General features: G+C 51.8%; 1 long non-coding RNA gene across 1 annotated transcript; it reads left to right on the top strand.

Annotated features, from left to right (window-relative positions):
* The first annotated feature begins 14,473 nt into the window (after positions 1–14,473).
* Positions 14,474–21,454, top strand: LOC123461412. The gene is made up of 4 exons (XR_006637683.1): positions 14,474–14,550; positions 19,223–19,290; positions 19,377–19,505; positions 21,278–21,454. It is a non-coding gene; the product is annotated as an uncharacterized LOC123461412 (long non-coding RNA).
* The last annotated feature ends 1,574 nt before the right edge of the window (positions 21,455–23,028 follow it).

The raw sequence follows: 23,028 nt of genomic DNA on the forward strand, positions 1-23,028 counted from the left end.
TTTTGAATTAAATAAAAATGGTAAAACTAGCTGGAGGGATGGCTTAGCAGTTAAGGCATTTGCCTACAAAGCCAAAGGATCCTGGTTCGATTCCCCAGGACCCACATTAGCCAGACACACAAGGGGACGCACATGTCTAGAGTTCATTTGCAGTGGCTGGAGGCCCTGGCATACACATTTTCTCTCTCTCTCTCTCGCTTGCTCGCTCACTCAAATAAATAAATTAAAATTAAAATTTTTTTTAAAAGGTAAAACTGGCCAGGAATGGTGGTGCATGCCTTTAATCCCAGTACTTGGGAGGCAGAGGTAGGAGGATCACTGTGAGTTCGAGGCCAGCATGAGATTACAGAGTGAATTCCAAGTTAGCCTCGGCTAGAGTGAGACCGTACCTTGGAAAACCAAAAAAAAAAAAAAAAAAAGGTAAAACTACCATGCAGGAGGTGACTGCTGGGTGGGATGCAGGACCTGCTTGCAAAGGTCTAGTGAACATCATGTGACCACGGAAGCTTCCTTTCTTGGTGGAGATGGAGGTAGTAGTTGTATGTACAGTTGTACACCTGTTAACACTCACAAGCAGTGGGCTGGAGAGGTGGTTCAGTGTTTATGGGGCTCACCTGCAAAGATAAGGACCCAGGTTTGATTCCCCAGTACCCACGTAAAGCCAGATGCACAGAGTGGCACATGCCTGGAGTTTGTTTGCAGTGACTAGAGGCTGTGTAGCACCCATTCTCTCTGTCTCTCTATTTGTCCCTTTCACTCTCTCTCTTAAATAAATAAATATTTTCTTAGAAAAACTCATGAATAGTGCAAGTGACAGGAAACTACCTCAGCAATAATGGTTCCAAGATTTATTTATTGACAGGGTCTTCTGTATCCCAAGGTGGCCTTGAACTCAAACTCCTTCCTCCACCTCCCAAACACTGAGATTACAGGCATGTACCACTCTACCTGGTTTATGCAGTGCTGGGAGTTGAACCCAGGTCCTAATGCATGCTAGACAAGCACTCTGCCAACTGAGCTACACCTCCAGTCCAATAATGCTGATTTTAGAAATTGATATTTAGCTTTTATTTCTAAATACTGAGGACAATAATACTGGGTGTCACAAAATTCAATAGCACATTAAGCAAAAAGATACTGAAATAGCTGGTGTAATATAGGGGCTATGTATGTGCACAAGTAGACATTCGTGACCTGTAGTACGGTCCAGTGTTATGTACATACATGTGTGCATGCACACACATGCACACCCACACACTCGAGACTGTACCAGAACTTTCAATTAAAATGTACCCAGTAATTACCTCCTGGGCAATTTCTGTTTTTTGTGCTTTCCTGTATTTCTAAATTTTCCTTAATGAAGGCTTTTATCAACAAATTAAAACCAAGCATATCTGTTTTCCAAACTGCAGCAGACCAGGGCTGTGGGGCTGGGCTCCTGGACAGGAGAACACCCTGGTCCCAATGGAAGGGCACAGTCCAGCAAGGCATCTGTAAAGACGGTGGCCAAGGTCTGGGGCCCCCAAACTCTGTCTTTGGCTCACTTGTTTCTATGTTGGGGATTCTGGAGGACTGTGTGTCCACCGGGTCCCACTGCTACTTCATAGGCAGGGGCAGCTGGGAGAGCTTTGTCCCTGGGCCTGTGGCTTATGCACCGCTCTGGGTGTGAGGACTGGAGGGGATAAGCTGGCAGACCCTGTGCCAGCCACTGAACATGAGCTCCTCCGTCCACAGCCCTGCCATGCTAAGGTCAGCAGTAGCCCAGAGTCACCACTGGTGGCTGGCGAATTTGACCCCATGCCTGGATTCTCATGGCTCTCAAACTTCAATCCACAAGGGCTTTTGGACTCAAAGTAGCTGATCAAAGTGGTGTAGGGTTAGGCATCTGCACTGTTCTTCCTGCATCAGGGTTCTGGTGTGTTCACTGGCGAACTTCACACTTGACAGTGAATTTCTCTGGGACCCAGGCTCTACCTGCACTGGAAGCTGCTGGGGCCCAGTGGTCCCTCTCTCCTCTCTTGCTGGCTGGCCTCACAGGGACCCAAGACAGGCCCCCAAGGGCTTCTGCTTCGTTCCCCTCCTTGACTGATAGAACAAGCTCTGCACAGCCTGGGAAGATTAAAACAAGAGCCTGAAGCTGATAGAATACATATTTTTAAGCAAGTTCTAAGTAAGCAAGCTGAGGCACAGCAGGTTCAGGATGTGATGGGACCCTGAATTTCTAATCACTGGCACTACAAATGCCACAACTTCTAGAATAGGCAGCCATGCCACAGGGTGGTTTTTTTGTTTTTGTTTTTTTTTGAGGTAGGGTCTCACTCTAGCCCAGGCTGACCTGGAATTCACTCTGTAGTCTCAGGGTGGCCTCAAACTCACGGTGATCCTCCTACCTCTGCCTCCCAAGTGCTGGGATTAAAGGCTTAGGGGTTGGGTTTATGGCTGGCATGAAGGCTGCCTGTGGCATGGTCAGCCAGGTGTCACTGTGCAGCACAGGAAGGTCGCTGGCTCTGTGAGGTCTTCCGCAAGGCTTTCCTGGCATTTTTTGTGGTGGCATGTGACTATCATTCCAGGACATGAGACAGGAGGATCAAGAGTTCAAGCCATACTTAGCTACATAGTGATGGAGGCCAGCCTGTATACATAGACACCATCTCAAAAAATAGATAAAATAGGAGCCAGGTGTGGTGGCACACGCCTTTAATCCCAGCACTTGGGAGGCAGATGTAGGAGGATCGCCATGAGTTCGAGGCCACCCTGAGACTACCTATTGAATTCCAGGTCAGCCTGAGCTAGAGTGAGACCCTGCCTCAAAAAAACAAAAATAAAATAAAATAAAATAAAATAAAATAAATAATAGAAATGAAAGAAAACAGTGTTTAAAATTGTAGGGTACTTGTGTATTTCTTTTTAGCTTACATTTATTTTTAAACTGACACACAAGAACATAATATGTGTGCATGCGTGCAGGCAGCTGAAATGTTTCTGAAGTTATACACGTCGTATCATGTTTAAAGCAGATCTGCCTCCCCAAGCCCCTTCCCTTCTCTGTGATGGAAACAAAGCGCTTTCTTTGCTTTCTGAAATACACAGGACACTGACATAACCTGTCGTCACCCTACTGTGCAAGGACCCCAGAGCTTCTCACTCCAGCGTGGTACCGACTCACGCATGGGCTCTGTTTTTGCAACTGTCAAGAAATGCACTGAAATGTGACTGCCTGCAGGCCTGAAGGAGAGGAAGCACGGTGGGATCTTTTCCTTTGCCTTTCTCCAATCTTTTTACATCAGAATATGTTACTTTTGCTGTTGTTTTTCCAGGTAGGGCCACGCTGTAGCCCAGGTTGACCTGGAGTTCACCGTGTTGTCCCAGGCTGGACTTGAATTCATAGCGATCCTCCTACCTCTGCCTCCTGAGTGCTGGGATTAAAGTTGTACGCTGCCATGCCTGACCTACACTGCTTTTTATTTATTTATTTATTTACTTACTTTAATTTTCGAGGTAGGGTCTCACTCTAGCTCAGGCTGACCTGGAACTCACTCTATAGTTCCAGGCTGGTCTTGAACTCACAGAGATCCTCCTACCTCTGCCTCCGAAGTGCTGGGATTAAAGGTGTGTACCACCACACTCAGCTTCTACACCGCTTTTATTATGAGGAGAGCCAGGTATGGTGGCACACGCCTGTCATCCCGGCACTTGGGAGGCAAAAATGGGAGGAATGCTCTATTGGAGGCTAGCTTGATGAACATTAGTGAGTTTCAGGCCAGCCAAAGTAGAGAGAAAGACGAGGAGACAAGGGGAGAGGAGAAAATAAAAGAGAGAAGGAGGAGGAAAAACAAGAAATAGAAGAAGGGAAAAGGGGGAGGAACAGAGGGAGGGAGGATGTTACAAGTACTGAAGTTGGGCATGGCAGCACATGCCTATAATCCTGGCACTTGGGAGGCTGAAGCAGGAGGATAGCCTGGGCCACATATTGAGACCCTGTGTTAAAAAAAAATGTAAGTGGGGCTGGAGAGATGGCTTAGCGGTTAAGGCGTTTGTCTGCAAAGCCAAAGGATCCTGGTTCGACTCTCCAGGACCCACGAAAGCCAGATGCACAAGGGGGTGCATGCATCTGGAGTTTGTTTGCAGTGGCTGGAGGCCCTGGCACCCATCCTTTCTCTCTCTGTCTCTCTCTCATAAATAAATACATAATAAATAAATTTTAAAAAGTAATGTCCCTGAAGCCTCCAGTCAAATGATAACTGCGGGCTGGGGAGATGGCTCAGTGGATAAGGCGCTTACCGCACCACTCTGAGTACGCCGGGTTGGAAGCTGTGGTAGGCCTCTGTAATCCCAATGCAGCCATGGGGAGAAAGGAGGCGGAGACAGGAGTCTCCCAAACTCGGCCACAGGAGAGACCCTGCTTCAAACAAGGTAGAAGGTGAGACCTGACATAACAGTTGTCCTCTGACCACCACATGCATGTTGTGGTATGTGGTATGCTCACACACACTAAATAAATAACATTTAAGAAAATGATATCTTGCAGGGAGTGGTGGTACACGCCTTTAATCCCACTTGGAAGGAGGATCGTAGTGAGGTTGAGGCTACCCTGAGACTACATAGTAAATTCTAGGTCAGCCTGGGTTAGAGCAAGACCCTGCCTCAAAAAACTAAAACCAGAAATAAAAATTGATAACTTGGGCTGGAGAGATGGCTTAGCGGTTAAGCGCTTGCCTGTGAAGCCTAAGGACCCCGGTTCGAGGCTCGGTTCCCCAGGTCCCACGTTAGCCAGATGCACAAGGGGGCGCACGCGTCTGGGGTTCGTTTGCAGAGGCTGGAAGCCCTGGCGCGCCCATTCTCTCTCCCTCCCTCTATCTGTCTTTCTCTCTGTGTCTGTCTCTCTCAAATAAATAAATAAATAAATAAATAAATAAATAAAATTGATAACTTGACAATGAAAGCACTGGTCATTTATTGAGTTTAAACCCAGCTACACTGCTGGTTCCCAAGAATGCCCTGCATCTGGGAGCTGTCACCTTCTCCACGGGAAACCAGAGGCCTCAAGATGGACCACAATACCCATGCATGGGATCCAGGGCTGGACAGGATGGTTTTAGCTATAAGAATTATACTGTTTTCTTCACAGATCCATCTTCAAGGTGAGCATTTTCTCTAAACACAATGAATTTCCGCTGAAATATTTTTATGTCATCTACCCAGGATCTGAAATTATTTCTGTACACAGAATTCAGTTCATATATATATATATATATATATATATATATATATATATATATATATATATATATATATGTACACACACACATATATATGTATTTTTTACGTAATACATGGTGATGGATATAGGGTGGCACCCTTTGAGACAAACTAAGCTCCAGTGACAAGGAGTCCAAAGGGCAATGAGCCCAAGCATCAGTTCCTGATACATTAAAATACAAAACGGGGCTGGAGAGATGGCTTAGTGGTTAAGCACTTGCCTGTGAAGCCTAAGGACCCTAGTTCGAGGCTCGATTTTCCAGGATCCACATAAGCCAGATGCACAAGGTGGCACATGCATCAGTAGTTTATTTACAGTGGCTGCAGGCCCTGGTGTGCCCATTCTTTCTCTCTCTCTACCTCTCTCTCTGTGTCATTCTCAAAAAAAAAAAAAACCACAAAAAAATAAAATGGGGCTGGAGAGATGGCTCAGCAGATAAAGCACTGCCTGCAAAACCTAATGGCTCAAGTTTGATTCCCTAGTACCCACATAAAGCCAGATGCACAAAAGGGGTGCATGCATCTGGAGCTGATTTGCAATGGCTGGAGGCTCTAATGTGCCCATTCTCTCTGTGTCTCTGTTGGTCTTTCTCTGCTTGCAAATAAATAAAAATAGTTTAAATAAAATAAAAATATTTTTAAAACTGCACAGTGGTCTCTGGTGAGCAGACACCTTCCCTCCCCAGGCTGGGCCGGCTGCTGCATAAGGGAGTGTGGTTTAGGAGGAATTAGATTGTGAATTCTCTTGAGATGCTGACTCTGCCTTGTGGACTTGCATCTGCTGATCCTCCCCGGAAGCTCCAGAAGAAAGGGAAAAGCTGTTTCCAGTGTTTGGTACTGTGACCCCATCCCACTGGCTCTGGGACAGGCTCTCAGACCTCACTGCAGGTGAAGTTCCCTCTAGGTGAGCCCACTGTGGGATTCACGCAGTCAGCCTGCAGAGGCGGTACATCTGTGCTCTGAAAACAGGTGCCACCGCCATCCTAGTTAGCTGCTGGCATGGCCTGCTCACCTCTGTGTCTTTGTGTGGAAGTCTGAGATGGATGGGCCCTCTGTCATGAACCACATGTAGACGTCCTCCTGAGAGGGCTGAGCGTGAGAAATCACTGGAGGCAAAATGTCCCTTAAGAGACAAGGTCCAGAACACCTTAAGCTGCCACTGCCACTTTTGTGGGAGGAGAGACAACAGCCTACCCCCATCCAAGTCCCCATAGTCTCAAATCCATTGTTCTTTGAAAAACAAAGGGTGTGGTGGCGTGTGCCTTTAATCTAAGCAGAGGTGAGAGGATTGCTGAGTGCAAGGCCACCCTGAGACTACATAGTGAATTCCAAGTCAGCCTGGGCTAGAGTGAGACCCTACCTCAAAACACCAAAAACCAAACAACAAACAAACAAAAAAGAAAGAAAGAAAAACAAACTGGAGCTGGAGAGATGGCCCTTGCTTGCAAAGCCTGATAGGTTGGTTTCAATTCCCAAAATCCCACATAAAGTCTGATGTTCAAAGTGACGCATGCATCTGGAGTTTGTTTTGCAGTGGCAGGAGGCCCGTTCTTTCTCTTTCTCTCACAAATAAGTATTAAAAACCACTGCAGGAGCCAGGTGTGGTGGCGCACACCTTTAATCCCAGCACTCGGGAGGCAGAGGTAGGAGGATTACCGTGAGTTCGAGGCCACCCTGAGACTCCATAGTGAATTCTAGGTCAGCCTGAGCCAGAGTGAGACCCTACCTCGAAGAAAAACCAAAAAAAAACAAAACAAAAAAAAAAAAACTACTGCAGGGTTGGGACCATGGCTTAGTCAGCAAAGTGGTTGTTGCTCAAGCATGAGGTCCTGAGTTTGGGGAGAAGGATAAACAGACACACGCGGAAACAGGACGGGGCAGAGTGGCCCAGAGCTCTGGCGGCTGGACACTGCCTCTCAGCAACTGGTCCAGCTCCGGCAGGCCCTGGCCAATCTCTGGGGATTTGACTTCACGTTTTTGAAGATTCCCAGTCCACACAGCCTCCCCTTAGGTACCAGGTGTGTCTCCTGTCCCCTGCCCTGGGAGGGCTGGAAGGCAGGCAGAGAGCAGAAAATGGCAGGCCGCAGCTCTCTGGCTGTAGCCCACAGCCAGGCCAACTAACATACCAACATCCAGATCTGAGGTTGAGAACAGGGTCCTGTGGTCGCCACAGGTGCTGGCCCCTTCTGAGTGGGCTTCAGTCTGGAGTAGGGTGGGCCTGGACCCAGATCCCAGGGGCAAGCCCCTCCTTAGGGCACTAGCTGCCACCCACTGACAGACAGCATAGATCACAGGCTGACCCAAGCCTGGGTGCTGGAAGTGTCACCCCCACCCCCACTCCTGCTGAGGCTGTTGTGGGGCGGAAGCCTGAGAACCACCCCTTTAAGAAGCACCTGTCCCACCCACCTCCACCCCACGCACCCTGTGGGAGCCAGGCTCCCAAACCCTGGTGCCAGGGGAGGCAACGAGGGGATGGGGCCCGACCGAACTTTGAAAGTTTCTGGTCCGGACTGGTATGGGCCTTCCTTTTTTTTTTTTTTTTAAACCTTTCATGAAAAAGACAAAACCTTAAAAAAGAATGAAAACAAGAAAGAAAATTAAAGGGGGGGGGGAAGGTAAGAAAAGAAAGAAAGAAAAAAAAGAGGCCCGTGGGTGGAATTTCAAGTTCTGGGGCTTGGAAAGCGGCCCTCTCTCCCGCCCGGTAGGTGAGTCTCTCCTCCTACCTCCCTCTCCCCTCTTTCCCTTCTCCCGCCCCCCCGCGGCCCCCCGGGCCTGCTTTCGCTCTTTGTTGCCAACTCGGATGTCTCTGCCTTGAAAACCCAGCCCAGCGCCCGCGAAGCCCGGGAACTTCCAGCTCGGCGGCCGTACACAAAGTTGGGCTGCGGGGACCAGAGGGGCAGCAGCGCCCCGGGCTGGCCGCGGCGGTGGCCCGGCCTGGGTCCCGGCGGCGCGTCGGGACCCCGCGCGGTCGGCAGGGCGGCCGGCCGTGAACTTGACCCCGCGCGCTCGCCGCCCCGCCCCGCCCCGCCCTGCCCGCGCCGCGCCGCGCTGCGCTCCGCTCCGGATGACCTGGTAAGCGGCGGCGCCTTCCGCCCTGGCCCCGGGCGGGCGAGCGGGCGAGCGGCCGGCTCTCGGGTGGGGTCCGCGGCTGCAGCCGAGGCGAGCGCCCCGGGGGGCGCGGCGGGGCTGCCCGGGGGTCCGGGCCCGGCCGCCGCCCCGCGCGCTGCTCTCCGGGCCTCGCACAAAGAAAGGCTCGGAGTTGGGCCGGGAATCGCTCGCCGGCCACAGTTTCCACCCTGGGGCTCCGGCCTCCGCTTAAGGGGGGAAAGACCGCCCCGGTTTCCTCGTGGGTGTCTTTGCGTCGCGTGCCACCCTTTGGCTGCAGGGGGTTGGGAGAGGTACTGGTGCCACCCTGCTGGTGGGCGTTCACCCTCCGAGGCGGGGGCTGCCCCTGGGGGCCGCACACACGGACAGCCAACCCCCCGCCTGGGCAAACCACAGGGCAGTTGTCCCCTCAGTGGTGCAGCAGGAGCTCGGAGCTCCGTGGACATCCATGCTGATGTGCCAGGAGGGCCCGAGTGACTTTCTGACCACCGTGGGCTACTCTGTTAAGCAGAAGGCCTGGTCACCCCATTGTGCTGGGGGCAGCCAGGGTGTAAGTGGGCATGGCCAGTGTTGAGGACACAGGACATGGGGAGGAGAAGGAACAGGGCCCTGGGGAGCCTGGTCTCTGAGGACAAGAGTGGAACACTCTTGCTTGTCTCCCGTCCCCTGGGCCCACTTCACACCCAACTCTCTCCCTTTGCCTGAAACATGCGCCTGAGAGAGGCCCTTGAGGCAGAGTTCCAGCAGCTCCAGAGGTGTCCTGGCACTATTTCTGAGTGTAACCTGGTGCCCGGCATGGCTGGGACCACCTAGGCCTTGCTCCCAGGGGTGTCAGGCCCTCAGCTATCCAGAAGCCATTACTAGTCTTAATCTCTGTCACCTGGGTCCCAGAAGCTTCAGGGCTGTGGACAATACCCAGGCAGAAGAGGTGGGCCAGCCCCCCGGGGGTTGGAGCAGGCCCCTGGCCTTGGGCACCCCAGAGGCTCCACCGGGTTCTCAAGCAGGGTCTCCAGATCAGAACCAAGCCTCAGACCCGGCCCTCCTCTGTATCCCCAGCAAGGTCCTCAGTCTTGTGCACATGAGCTCTGGTGAGAGGCAGGCTTCATAGTGACCCTGGGACCCAGCCTGGGCCTTGAGGAGAAAAGGCCGCCCAGATCTGGGGAGCAGGGGTCGGAGGCAGATGTGAAGCTTCGCTGGGGAGTTCAGTTAGACACCTGGCTTACTTGCCAGATTTGATTGTCTGCGGGGATTATGAGATCTAAATCTAAGAGTGAGATACCCATTCTGCCCCGCTGCACGTGTTCTGCTCCGGCAGTGTCCGCCATGGTCAGAGTGCCCTGAGGGGAGTCAGGGTGCAGAGAGAGGACTTGGACTTTGTTCATATCCCAGGGTGCTGAAAACCGGGGTGTGTTGTTGCTCTGCAGGGCCAGTTCTGTGCACACGACCATGCTCTGTACCCGTCACTGTCCTGTCTTAGTGGGGTACCCTCATCTACCTGAGCCTCATGGGCATGACATAGATCTGCTTCAGTGTGATCCTCGCCGTGATCCTTGCTCAGGGCGTCCCTAGTGCACAGCAGGCACACAGGAACTGAGTTCTGCTGTGCAGGGGTGGCTCCTGACTCCTCTACTAGTTACCTGCCTCGGCACAGCATTTTCTCTCTCACATCTTAGGATTCTCCTGTTACTCTCTTGTGTTTGTGTTTCTAATTCTAAAAGAAACCGTCTCTGAGCCCCTCCTGCGCACCTGCGGCCCTGTGTTGAGCGTGGAGGACTGAGAGGCAGGTCTCTGCCCAAGAAGCTGCTGCCAGCTATCCCAGGCAATGCCCACATCACCGAAGCTCTCCAAGCTCACCTCCTGCCCAGAGAAGCTGTTTCCTGTGCGCTGCTCAGGCCACTGGTCACGCAGCCTGTTGAATGCCTGCAGAGGCGGGCAGCTCCTGACTTCTGTGTGGCTGTTGCAGAAGCGAAGAAGCCACCCAGGCACCCCTGAGATGTAATGAGGAGGACCAGATGGGGAGCAGGTAGTGGCTGTGCGCCCAAAGCATCTGGCTTTGCTGGGTAAAGTAACCCTCCTAAGAAGGTCCCCAGAAAAAGCATCGCCAATGCTCAGGGCATGTTTTGACAGACCTGAGCCTTGTTTTCTGTTTTTTGCCAACAGCCTATTTAGTAACTCCAGGTCTGTGCTGGTGGCCCCGCCCACCTCCTGACAAGCCGGCCTCTGTCCTTGGGGATAGCATTTATTTACTTTGGTTTCCTGGGGTTAGATTTCCAAATTTTGGAAAATCTGAATGAAACCTAAGAAGAAAGGGACCCACAGAGTGGCGGATAAGCGCAGCTGGCAGCCGCATCTGGAGATAAACGTGTGGAGGGCCAGCAGTGTGGAGCCATGAGCACCTCACCTCTGCTGCTGCCTAGTTCACAGGGCTCAGTGCGAGATGGAAACACATGGCCTTGCTCGAAAGTGATGAAGAATCTCAACATGGTGGCCACAGAGCACTTTCTGGAGCGGGGCCCTTCTGAGCCTGGGTGGGCATGCCAGGCCTGTGGAGCAGCCGAGGACACAAGCCGTGGAGCCCTTGCGCCTTGCACCTACTCGTGCCCCATGCTGGGTCCCAGGCAGTCCTCAGACAGCTTCATTGAAGGCTCACAGCTCCTCTTCCTCATTCATGGTATGGGCACATGGGCACACACACTATCGTGGGTGTTTGTGGTAATTTTAGGTCACTTGTCACTTTGGCATCTCATAAAAGAAGCCCATCTTTTGAGTCCATACTTAAAGACTGTCACTGAGAATAGCGCACCCACCTTTCACAAAACCAAACGTGTTCCATATTACTGTAGACAGCACTGTACCTCCTGTGTCTCAGCTCTCTTCCTCCGCCTGAAGATTCAGTGCTGCAAAGTTAATATCCCATGGGGATGTTTAACTAGCCTCTTGTTAGTGGACACACACTGTCTTTCCATGCCATGAGCAACGTGACTGTGCCCTTTTCTACCTCTTAAGGATGTGAGCCTATGCCAGAGTTTGGGCACTTCCAGTTAGGCTGCTAAGGAAGAACTTTTAGTTTTGGAAGTTTTTTGAGAATGTATAAAATCTCACTGGGCCTGAAGCCTCAGCCCCCCACACTTGTGAGTGTGACATACTGACGCCACAGCCTTGGCATCTACAGTGGTCCCTTTACAGACAAGGACTCAAGCTGCAGGAGCAGAAGCACTGACGTGGGCGGCCCTCATGGTGAGGAGAGACAGGAGGGATTACAGAGCAGACAGCAGCCCCAGCACCACCAAACTGGGCAGGATTCAGAGGTGCATAAGAGACAAAGTGGACTGCTGGCCCCTGAGCCTGCTGGCCGGAGTGGGAATGAAGTAGCCCTTGGTGGAGTGCTCCTTTCTGGGCAATGCTTGGTAAATGGTCACGAGGGGGAGGGGAGAAGAGGAACAAGAGAGGGAGGAGGAGGAGAGGCAGCAGCAGTCTCACCAGGTGAGGTTAAGGCCGCCTTGGACAGAGAAGGAACTGCAGGGTATTTGCTCACATGATAGAAGACTCCTGAGGACAGGATGAGCTATGCCCAGTGGCATGTGGGCACATGGAGAAGGGAAGCTCAGTGTCCCGTGGTTGCCATAACAACCCATCACTGATGTAGTTTGAACAACTTTCTTACAGTTCAGGAGGCTGTAAGTCTGATGTAAGTGTCACTGGGCCCAAAGCAAGGCACCGGTGGGCAGTCGTGCAGGCCTCAGAAGAGAGCCAGAGCTCTGGTTGTCTCAGCCTTTGGTGGCTGCCTGCATTCCTTGGCTCATGGTCCCCTCCTCAGGTTCTACTCTCTCTGATCACAGCTGGAAAAGGGTTTGCACTTTTAAAGATTCATGAGATTTGATTGGGCTGTCCAGCTAGCCCAGGGCGACCTCCCATTCCAGGCTCCTAACTGTGTTATACCTAAGCTGTAACATACCCTTATTTTGCAAGAGAACACGACCAGAGGTTCCAGGAACCAGGGTTTGGGCACCTCAAAACCATTATTCTGTCTACCAAAGGTGATTATCAGGAGACCCAAGAAGCTAGTTTCCTAGGGACTTAGAGATGCCATCCTTCTCCCCTCCCTTCCCTTTCCTCCTCTTCTTCCCTGCCTGAGTGTGAAACTCACATAAGGTCACCAGTGGAAGTCCCAGGGAAACCAGTCACAGGTGCCCAACCGCAGTCCTAAGCCAGGTGTGCCACCCTCAGTGCAGATGCCCCTCCACCCCCTGTGCTGCCACGCCTGAGTGTGCCAGCTCTATGAAGAGAGGGAGGAGCTAAGTGATTGAGCACAACTAATAAGGGGCTAGTTGAGGAAGCCCTACCCCCAGCCTACGGGACAGTGGCTGGGCAAGCAGGCCCCACCTCTGCCACTGGGGTGGTGACCGAACCGAACCACCGCTGTGCCACAGTCTCCTGATGCGGCGTGCCAAGTGCCTCTTGCTCTCGTCCCCTTCACGGTGGCTGCAGAGAGTGGCTCCCCACCTTGTAGACAAGGAAGCTGAGGCTGTCCGAGGACAGCAGCTAGTCCACAGAGAAGACGTTATTCCCTACAAAGAGCCCCGAAGCCTTGTGGTTGGCAGAAAATAGATGTGGCTTGGACTATGCTATGAGCAGGAGAATGAGGTGCTGAGGCATCTGCCTATGTCAGAAAGCAAGCCCTGCCCCCAGAGCCCTCAGCCCAGGACTATGTCATGTATACTAGGCCAGTTATTGAGCCCTAACAACTGTCCTTGGGTCCCTAGCATGGCCGAGTATCCTGGGACCATCCAGGGTTGTCCCCTACTTAAGTTGCCTGCTGGAGGCTTCCCTGGTCCCATATTTGCCCACCACAAAGACAAATGACCTAGGACCCCAAGCAGACTCTGCTTACATGTATGCTATAGGACATATCTCAACCCCATGGGGCCCGGCTGAGGACGAGAGCATCAGTTTCATTTTACAGATGGCCCAGAGAGGCCAGATAGCCTGCCTAAGTCCACACAGTTAGCAAGGGCAGAGCTGACCCATGATGATGGCTGTCCCTAAATCTGGGGCTCTGGCTTCCAAGAACATAGTCTGACCTGGCTCTCAGTGAGCCAGTGGACCTTTGTCCAGAAGGCGACAGGCCTTCTTCCCCACTGGCAGAGCTAGCAAGCTACTCTGATGACTCGCTGGGCGTGGGGCAGCCTCTGCAAGGGGGCTTGTGTGAGTGGCAAGGGACCTCAGAGCTCCTCTGTAGTTCATTCATGGGGATGTGGACATGTGTGTGGCCAAGGGCAATACTGTCCCAGCTCGAGGTGTTCCCCTTTCAGGATGTGGTAATGGCATGTTTGGGCCCTGAGCCATGCTAGAACACAAGAGAACCTTCCTGGGTCAGTGTCTGGAGCCAGGTGGTCTTGGATGAAGGAAGGTAGCCATGGTGGGTACCCCAGGCCAGACTGCAGAGGCCACCATCTGGGTCCCCTTCAGTCATTGGTGGCAGTGCCCCCTTGGGCCTGGCATGGGAGGAGTTAAGCAGAAGCGGGCACCTTGGCACATTGTGCTGGCCAGAATGTCCGGCTCCCCACCCCCACCTCCTTTCTTCCTTTTTGCTTTTTTTTCCTTCTCAATTAATCATACGCTGCCGCCCAATTTAAATATGGAAATGCCCAGGCCAAGGCGCTGCAATTATTCATGAGGCCAGGCCGGCTGTCCTGGCTCACAGGCTGTAGGGAGCATCGCGCTTCGTCTCCTTTCTGGTGTGTGTGAAATTATGTGCACAAAAGGCGCCTCCTTATCTGGGTGTGTGAACTAAATAAATAAATAAAGGCTTTTGTTTGTTTGCCGGCTCCTGCACATGACTGTTTTGACTAAGCCACTGGTGGTGTCTGTGCCTTTATGGGACTCAGGAGACTGTGCGTGTGTGTGTGGGGGGGTGAATGCCAGCCCGGGGGCTGGGGGGGCAGCCGCTGGGCACCTGGGGCCCACTCCCTTCCCTGGCACCAGCTTCACTCCTGTACCTCCCCCTCACACACCCCACCGGAAAGTTCGCCCTGCCCGGGCTGGGCTCCCAAGCAGCCTGGCACTGTGCCAGGCTCTCTGCCGAGCGCGGGCAGCAGGGTGGGGCGAGCAGCAGAGGCGCGGAGGACGTGGCTGGGTGCCCTGGGCACGAGCAGGACCTGAGGCTGGGGACCAGGGACCCAAAAGGTGAGGGTACCCTGGGTGGGTGCATGGTGGGCACAGGGGGAGAACAGCAAGCAGCATGGCAGGGTCAGGAGAAGGCCTCTTGGGGGAGACTGGTTGGCGGAGGAGGCAGGCACAAAGCAGTGCCAGGCAGCCACATGCAGCGTGGTCTGCCCGCCTGCCCCAGCCGGCCTCCCTCTAGCGGGCCGGGCCTGGGGTCCAAGGGGAATCTGCGGGCTTCTGTAGGAGTAGCAGCCACCAAGCTAAGCCCTGGCAGCAGGGCCAGGCTTACAGATGCGGAGGAAGGGCCAAGCCAGGCAGGCGGGGCCCAGGGCTGTCAAGGAGAAAAACATCCCAAGGCCTGTGCATCGAATCGCTGCTCTCAGCCCCTCCCACCTCCTCTTGGTTGCAGGGGTGGTGGGGGCAGCTTCCTCTGGAGGCGGATGCAAAAAGGACACAGAATTTTAACCATCTCCTGCACCAAGCAGGCGTTCCCCAGCGGAGTCTGGGCCAGGCTAGATGGTGGCAGCCCAGATGCCTTGTCTGGGAGATGCTGGAAATCCAGGCTCCCTCAAGCAACCCCATCTGGACACAGCATGCAGCAGCCATGGGAGGGTGCAGACATAGGGTCATGGTTCTTGATGCCTGAACAGGCCCAGCCAGTCATGGGCCATGACATGATACCAGTCATTGCTCTTTATGTTGTAATTTTATTTATTTATTTAGAGAGAGAGAGAAAGAGAGAGAGAGAGAGAGAATGAGAATGGGTGTTCAGGGCTTCTAGCCACTGCAAACGAACTCCATGTGCCCCCTTGTGCATCTGGCTTACTTCCCTGGGTCCTGGGGAGTAGAACCTGGGTCCTTTGGCTTTGCAGGAAAGTGCCTTAACCACTAAGCCATCTCTCCATCCCCAGTCCCTGCTCTTGCTATCACCATGCCTGGCTCTGCTTTTAGGGGGTGAAAGTTGGTGACTAGGTCCTATTAGGGATGACACCCAGTTCACACTGACTTGGGGTCTTCAGCCATAGTGGAATCCTGGGTGTGTTTCTCCAGGCTAATTTTTAGTGTTTAAAAAAAAAAAAAAAGATCATGTGGGATGTTTTCTGGTGTCTGGAGGGGCTCTCACACTGCACATTCAGAGCAGGACTCATGGAATAAATTCTAGAGGAAGGTGGGCGGCAGCAGGTGAGCCCTCAGAGCAGAAGGGGGGCCTGTGCCTGGCTGGCGAGTTAGAAGGGGTTGGTGCAGAGCTCTGGGGACGGTTCTGGTACCAGTGCCCATCAGGTGCAGCATCGAGGGCCACAACTTGTTCTAATTTCAGCTCCTTCTATAATCAGAAGAAAAAATGGCTAGAAAAATAATGTGTAAAGCTGGGCGTGGCAGTGCACACCTTTAATCCCAGCACTCAGGAGGCAGAGGTAGGAGGATCGCCGTGAGTTCAGGGTCACCCTGAGACTACATAGTGAGTTCCAGGTCAGCGTGGGCTAGAGTGAGACCGTACCTCAAAAAACGACACAGAAAAATAATAATGTGTAATAATGAACCCAGGTTGGAGTATATTGGTCTCTAATCCTATATAGTCATAAAATATAATTTTTAATATTGACAAAGGAAAGGTCCTGAGACAAGAATTGTGTTCAAGTGCTCAGGGTTAGGAAAGGCAGAGCTCACCTTCAGACTCCCACCTATCCCAGTACCACCCAATAGAAACATTATGTGAACCCCAATCACAGCCCCATAGGCAGTTGCACAGGTCTTCACAGCCATAATTTTAAGTAAAAATAAAAATGTGAGTCAAGTCATTTTAATAATGGAATTCATTTATTTTAATCTTTATTCCAAACAGTAATCTCAATGTGTAGATATGAAATTACTAATGAGATGTTTCACTCCCCTACCTAAGTCCTCAAGACCCTCAGTGTATTTGGGCTGTTCCATGTTTCAAGGGCTCAGAGGCTGCATGAGACAGGAGGAAGGGGGCAGTGAGGGTTTAGCAAGTCCTCATGTCCATCCCCAAAGCTGGGCAGTTTCCCGTTGGCTTTGTAAATTAAAAAAAAAAACAAAAAACTTTTTTTTTTTTTTTTTTTGCTGGATTTCTTTCTGGCCAGGGCTAAGGCTTCCTCTATTAGATGGTCAGGCCCTCAGTAACCCCTCAGCCTCAGATGCAGAGAGCAGAGGCCTTGGGCTACAGGTTTCCAGGGCAAGGGAGAATTGCTGGAGAGGGCTTTTCCACTGTGCTCCCGGACTCAGGGGCCACACAAAGGACTGACTTCAGGCTCACAATGGTGGGGTGGTTAGTCACTGTGCCAGGGCAGCAGGCGGGCAGACAGAGCCCCCTGTGTTTGTGCCTGTCCACATGGGCCCTGCAGCCTCTGGTCCCCTGCCTGTGTTCCATCCCATCCCTGCCTGTGGGCTTTTGTTTGTGGCCCACTGGGCTCCCCAAGTTAACCCCCTGCTGCCCACCGCCTACCTGGTGGCCTGGCCGGTGCATCCTCACCAGTTCTGTTTCCAGCAGCCAGCCTGGCTAAGTTATGCTTCTCATAGAAGCTGAGACCAGGCCTGCGGGACCTCGCTGGCTTCTCTGGGGAAACAGGCGTTGACAGGCCTCCATCACTGTCACTCCACTGTCACTGAGAGAGAGGAGAGATTTTCAGGTTAGCGAGGGAACCCAGTGTGCATGACTCTTAAAAGGTTCTCCTCCACATTTGAAAGTAGGCACCTTTTGGAGACTACTTTTCTGGAAACAATGAAAGCCAAGACTGAAAAATTAAGGAGTGGCTCTAGTGCTGGTGTCTATGACTGAACACACTGATGATCCTATGAGTAGATAGATGGATAAGATAAAATAAATTAATTGTAACCCCACCCTCTTTGGAGACTCCTAAAGGCAGCTCTTATTGTTACCTTAGCATTGTTCCCCCCTCCCTTAGCATTGTATTTTTAAGTTGTACAACCTAAATCGCTCCCAGGCCTTGGGTCCGGAATTGGCATTTTGCTGTGAATCAACAGTTAAATTATTGAAACTTGCAAAAAAGTATTTCCCCCAAAAGGTGTAAAGCACAGCTGACAGTCACTCCCGTTTATTGACTTAAAATTCATTTCTGCAAGGGTTCCGCATCTCGCCTTTTCTTTGCTAGACTAAAGGGGCATGTCTTTTCACTTTAGCTAGCAGGGCTGTTTTGCTGTGCCCAGTGGGAAGAGAGGAAGAGGAACAAGAGGTCTTTTTGAAAGTGTGCCCATCTACTTAGAGCTTTAAAAAATTCTGAGTGCCAGACTTTTTTTTTTTTTTTCGGGGAGGCAATGAATGTGCGCCAGCTCGTGCATCTCACCTGTTGGTTGTATTGTCCAGTTGTTTTATCATTTAATTCCTGTCAAGCACGGAGACTCTATTTGGCATATGAGAAGCCTGAGTCTGCGCAGCCCATGAGACGCTGGGGCGTCATCGCTGTCTTCCGGGACCCGCCAGAGTCCAGGCTGCTGGCGCCCGGGACAGAGTGTCTGTGTGCGGCAGCTCTTCCCATTTTGCCTTCAGAAAGCCAGTGATGGAAGACATATGCTCAGCACCCAGCATTTTGTTCTGATTTATTTTAAGCTGGTGAAGATGATTTTAGCATGGAGAGTGGTATATCTTACTTGCATTCTGAGAGCCATTGGATTGTTCACGCTGGAGTAGGGATTTTTTTTTTTTTTTAAATCCAAATTTAGGAATTGCCTTTTAGAGTAGAAAACAGCACATGGGTGCGCCTTTTAACCCAGTTTTAAAGAAAGATATTTAAATCAGTCTCATTCTACCTCTCAGTTGTGGTCTGGGGGCTAAAAATGACCCACTGTTAATAAAGTAAGAAATGAAGTATGCTCACACAGGCCTGGGGTGTAGGGTGGCATGTCCCTGGACTTGTTCTGAGGTCTTGTCCTCTGCACGGTTATTCTTTCCACGGCTCTGATGTCTTCGTGTGGAAAAGAGTTCCCACCTGGCTGAGACACTGCCACGCTCACAGGGCCACTCCCCTGTGTGACCCACACGCCAGAGCATGCCCATCCGGTGACAAAGGAGCCCGTGCTAATTCCGTTAGTTTAAAGCAAACCTGGTCTTAGCTAATTGCAGTTCTACCCTGGGTGCGGGGAATGAGAAAACAAACAAACAAAAAGACTGGGACTGTAAGAAGCACCATGGATCCCCAAGGAAAATGCCCTGGGAGCTGCTATTAGGTACATGGGCAGGGAAGGGCTCCACGAAGCCTGGCCCGTCAGAGCACTGGGTCCAGCCAGCTTGCCCTCAGGGCTACTGTAAGGTTGGGACATCAGCAGCCAGCGTGGCATGGCGGAGTCCCCGGTTTCATTTTCTGTTTGAGAGTGTTTCTGTATGGGGTCAAGTGCTGGGGACATGTGACCTTCCTAATATTAGCATCGTCATATTTTCTGGTGGTATGTGATGATGATTGTTTATACTAAACCTCTGCATAGTAGCAAACATTCATTATAGTCTTACAATGAATTGTATCTCTGACATAGTAGAGGTAGAGTCTTATCAGTAACACAAATCTTTTGTGATCCTGAAAGCATGGTATGTTCAGTGTGGACAATATGGAAAATACAGAAATGCATGGAGGGGAGAGACGGCTCCTGCTTCCCACGCAGACAAAGTCCGCTCACATTTTCCTCTCCTTCTTTTGGTTCTTGCATTATCTATTTTCAGATAACACCATGCCGCTTTCCTGCTGGGTTGTCCTGGTCTCTTCCTCTTGGGTGGATGGTCTTCCTCCTGTAAGTGACCAGCTCAGACCCTGGGCATTCAGGGACGAGGCCTTTGGCTCCCTGGCATCAACCGCCTCCTCCCTTTGTGGTTCTAGGAGCCCATTCAAGGCAGCCACACCACCGCGTGCACAACAGTGTGGCCAAGCCATTGGTCTCAGGCGAGCTCTGGGTGACAGCTCAAGTGGGGGGACCTGGAACTCCACCACAGGAGTGGAGATGGGCAGGTGAGGCTTTCCCTGCTTGTGGAGGGGACAGGGTGGTTAGGGGACAGAAAGCATGGGAGCATTGATGTTTGGAGGCCACAGACAACAGTGCTGATGCCTGAATCCTGGGTAAAATAAGCCAAATCAAACAGGCCGCTTCTTAGACGAGTCATGTTCCGTCAGAGCTGTTGAGATGGTCATTTCCAGGGTGTTGACATTAAGCCCGGACTTAAACCCGCCGAGTAGTCGGGCGTGGGTGCCAAGCAGCCTGGGAGCCAGAAACACACCAGGACATTAGTAAAAGAACACAGGCCCCAGATGCTACGGCACAACCAGGAATGTGCCTTGGGTGACCTCACAGATTAGTCAAGCAAACATTCCCTAGAACCAGACCCCTAAAGCGGGAACCAGGAGACTTCATACGACTCATGTCACTGTGATCCAAAGAGGATTCCAGAACTGACAAGTTCCTCGCTGAGCACTGGAGAGTCCTTGTAAGTCACATCACAGACCAAGCTCGCAGAGAAGTTCATACATTACTGTATCAGCTACAAGGAGAAAAAAATAGCAAGAAAAAAAAATAGAAATGATAGGTGGCATGGCAGTAAATTGTCACAAAATGAAATAATGGCAATTGTGTCACCCTTGAAATAGTGCTAGGAGTTTGCAATGGCTTGGAACTGGCTGGGGCAGAGTGGCAAAGAGACCAGGATAGCCAAGCAGAAAAGTACAGAACACAGCATTTCCCTACCTGTAATATGTATGTAAATAATCGTGCATTGTATTCACATGTTCCACGAACACTAGTTGAGAAGGAAACACAATATTATTTATGGATAATGACATATAGGCAAGCTTTCTCTTTTTTGTGTGTATTTTATATTCAACTTATATTTTCACTTCCTACTTAAATTACGTATGTCTTAAGGTCATATTTTATTCTTAAATTGTTTGTACTTTAAACTTGTAAGTCTTCCTTAAACACGTGGTATTTTTGTAATCAGGCGAAATTATTTTTGAAGGCTTATGAATAGAAATATAGGCAAATGGCACATTTTCCTTTAGCTGTTGAGAATAGATAACGGAGAGTAGAAATATTCGTTAGGCCAACCTATATATACATACAGTGAGTAAATGTTATTTGGTCTTTTATAAAAGTTCCTTATACTGATAGGTTATTAAACAAATACCAAGCGGGGTCCTTAGTCAAAGATGAATACTTGCATCAGGCACAGCATATAAATGTTCGAAGTTGTATATGGCTTTCAGGAGAACTGGCTTTGTCCCCTGAGCAGTGGCATTAAGGAGGGAAACGGATGTTCTTTCCTGGGTCCGCGCGAATGCTTGCCTTTGAGTGTGTGTTCTCTCTGGCTCCTGTGGGTGTTTTAAAGCAATCTCAAATATTCTGCAAAATTTTAGTGCTGGGAAGTAAATAAGCCCTGTATTCATAGTCAAATGATAAACTGTGGTCTTTGGGTGGAAATCTTAGTGGTTGGTTTATATACACCATTCTCTCTTTTTAAAAGAAAGAAAAATATACTTATTTTCTTTAGCTTATACTTACAAGAACGTCTGTATCTCATAATATTTCTTTGCACATGTAAGTCCCCTGAGATTCACAACTGGGGCTGTTGTCAAGACAAGAGGCCTGAACCTTAAAATATGTACACACACACACACACACACACACACACACGCACGCACACTCACATCCATCCATAACGTTGCAGGGTTTTGTGATGTAAGTTGTGGAGGGAAATGTGCCCGTGCTTCCAACAAAACATTTTTTTTAGCCTCCAGGCAAGGATGATTTTCTTCCCCATCAAACGAATGCTGGGACCAGGAGGCTTGAAAACCATAGGATTCTGTCAAATGCCAGGCCAGAGAAATCACACCATGTTTCTGTGGCTGCAAAGGCTCTCCACGGGGCCCGGGGTTCCCGGGAGTGAGCCCTCGGGTGCAGGCCGGGCCTCAGTTTCCCCGGCGGGCGGCCCGGGCGGGCGGGCGAGGGGAGGCGGCACCCCTGGGAGGTCGGGGCGCGACCCTCTAATCCGCTTTAGTCAATTCGCCGCGCGCTCTGCTGGCCGGGCGGGCCGGGACAAAGCGGCGGCGGCGACTCCTGACCCCGGGGTCGCGCCCTTTGTTCGCCCTCAATGGGGCCGCCCGCCGCCCGGCCCGCGGCTAATTGGGGCGCGTGCCGCCGCCGCCGGCGGGGCGCGGCCGGCCTGGGCCCCGATCGGACGGGACGGTGTCCCCGACTCTGCCCAGGACGACGACCCAGACCCGGAGGACCCGGCCGGGGCACGCCTGGTGACTGGACCTGGTGGCCGGGCCCTGCTGCCGTCTCCCCGACCCCGACCCCGCGCCGCCGGCAGGCCTGGCTGGGACCCGGGGCCCCCGCGCGTCGCATCCCCGGCCGCGGCCCAGACCGCATCCCTGCCCGCAAGTCGCCCGGTTCCGGTGTCCCCTCGAAGGCGCCCAGGCAGGTGGGCGCGCGCGGGCCCAGGGAGACGCAGGAGCTCCGAGGGACGCAGGCCCGGGAATCACAGGGACCTCAGATGCAGAGCGGAGAGAGAAGCCCGTCTCCCTGACCAGGAAGACCAGAATCTTCTGGCAGAGGGAGCTGGAGACCTGAGCCACCACTCTTTCCCCTCCAAATCACATTTCCAGCACCGAGGACAAGGCCGGTGACACCAACACTGGGAACCAGGCATCAAGGGGCACCCAATTCAGGCCTGGCCACTCCATGCCTTCTTTGCCGGTCCACAAATGTTCGATGAAATTATAATTTTTCTCCCAAGAAGCTTTTGAGACTTAACTCTGTTTTTTATGTCCGTTTTTTTTTAAGGCCCTTTCTTCTAATTAGGTGTGAAAAGAGACAAGCCACAGACTCTTGGAACCCTTTGCCCCTGAAGACAGCTGTAGCTGCCTCCAGCTGCTGGCTCTGGGGGTGCAGCCCTCTGACCCCACTCTTAGCTAGGCAGTAGTTTGGTTCCCCAGCTTTAACTCCGACTGGGCTTTGCCAGGCTCTTCAAGATGCCGTTTGTTTCCGAGCTTGTTTGCGGGGTGCAACTTGGCTCAGCAAAGGCCTGGTGATCTGGTGTTGCTGGGGCATGCCTTAGGGTTATGAGGCTGGCACTGGGGTGAGGTCCCACCATGACCAGGGGTGGGAGAGGCAGGTGCGTTTGTGCGTCAAGTGCTGTGGCCTGGAAAGCTGCACCCCATGCAGACAGGCCTTCCTTCCTCCCATAGACAACTTGCTAAATAATCCAGCTCCTTTTTTCTTTAGGTCTCCTTGTGTTCCATCCCTGGCTGCAGCACCCCTGGCCATACTGTTTCCTTAGGAATTACTGCTCAGCAGAAGATTGCCCCTGTGGGATGCCGAGGTCTGGGCCTGGGCCTCAGGAGAGAGAGAGAGACAGAGAGAGGGAGAGAGAGAGAGGGAGAGAAGGAACCCAGGAGCTGATCACCCGTGGCGTTGCTGACCAGGGAGCTTAAGGTTTCCACAGCCATTCTCGTCTGCTTGGCCTCTGGCATTAAGACC

This window comes from Jaculus jaculus, chromosome 6 (genome assembly GCF_020740685.1).
Source record: "Jaculus jaculus isolate mJacJac1 chromosome 6, mJacJac1.mat.Y.cur, whole genome shotgun sequence".
Classification (NCBI taxonomy): Eukaryota; Metazoa; Chordata; class Mammalia; order Rodentia; family Dipodidae; genus Jaculus; species Jaculus jaculus.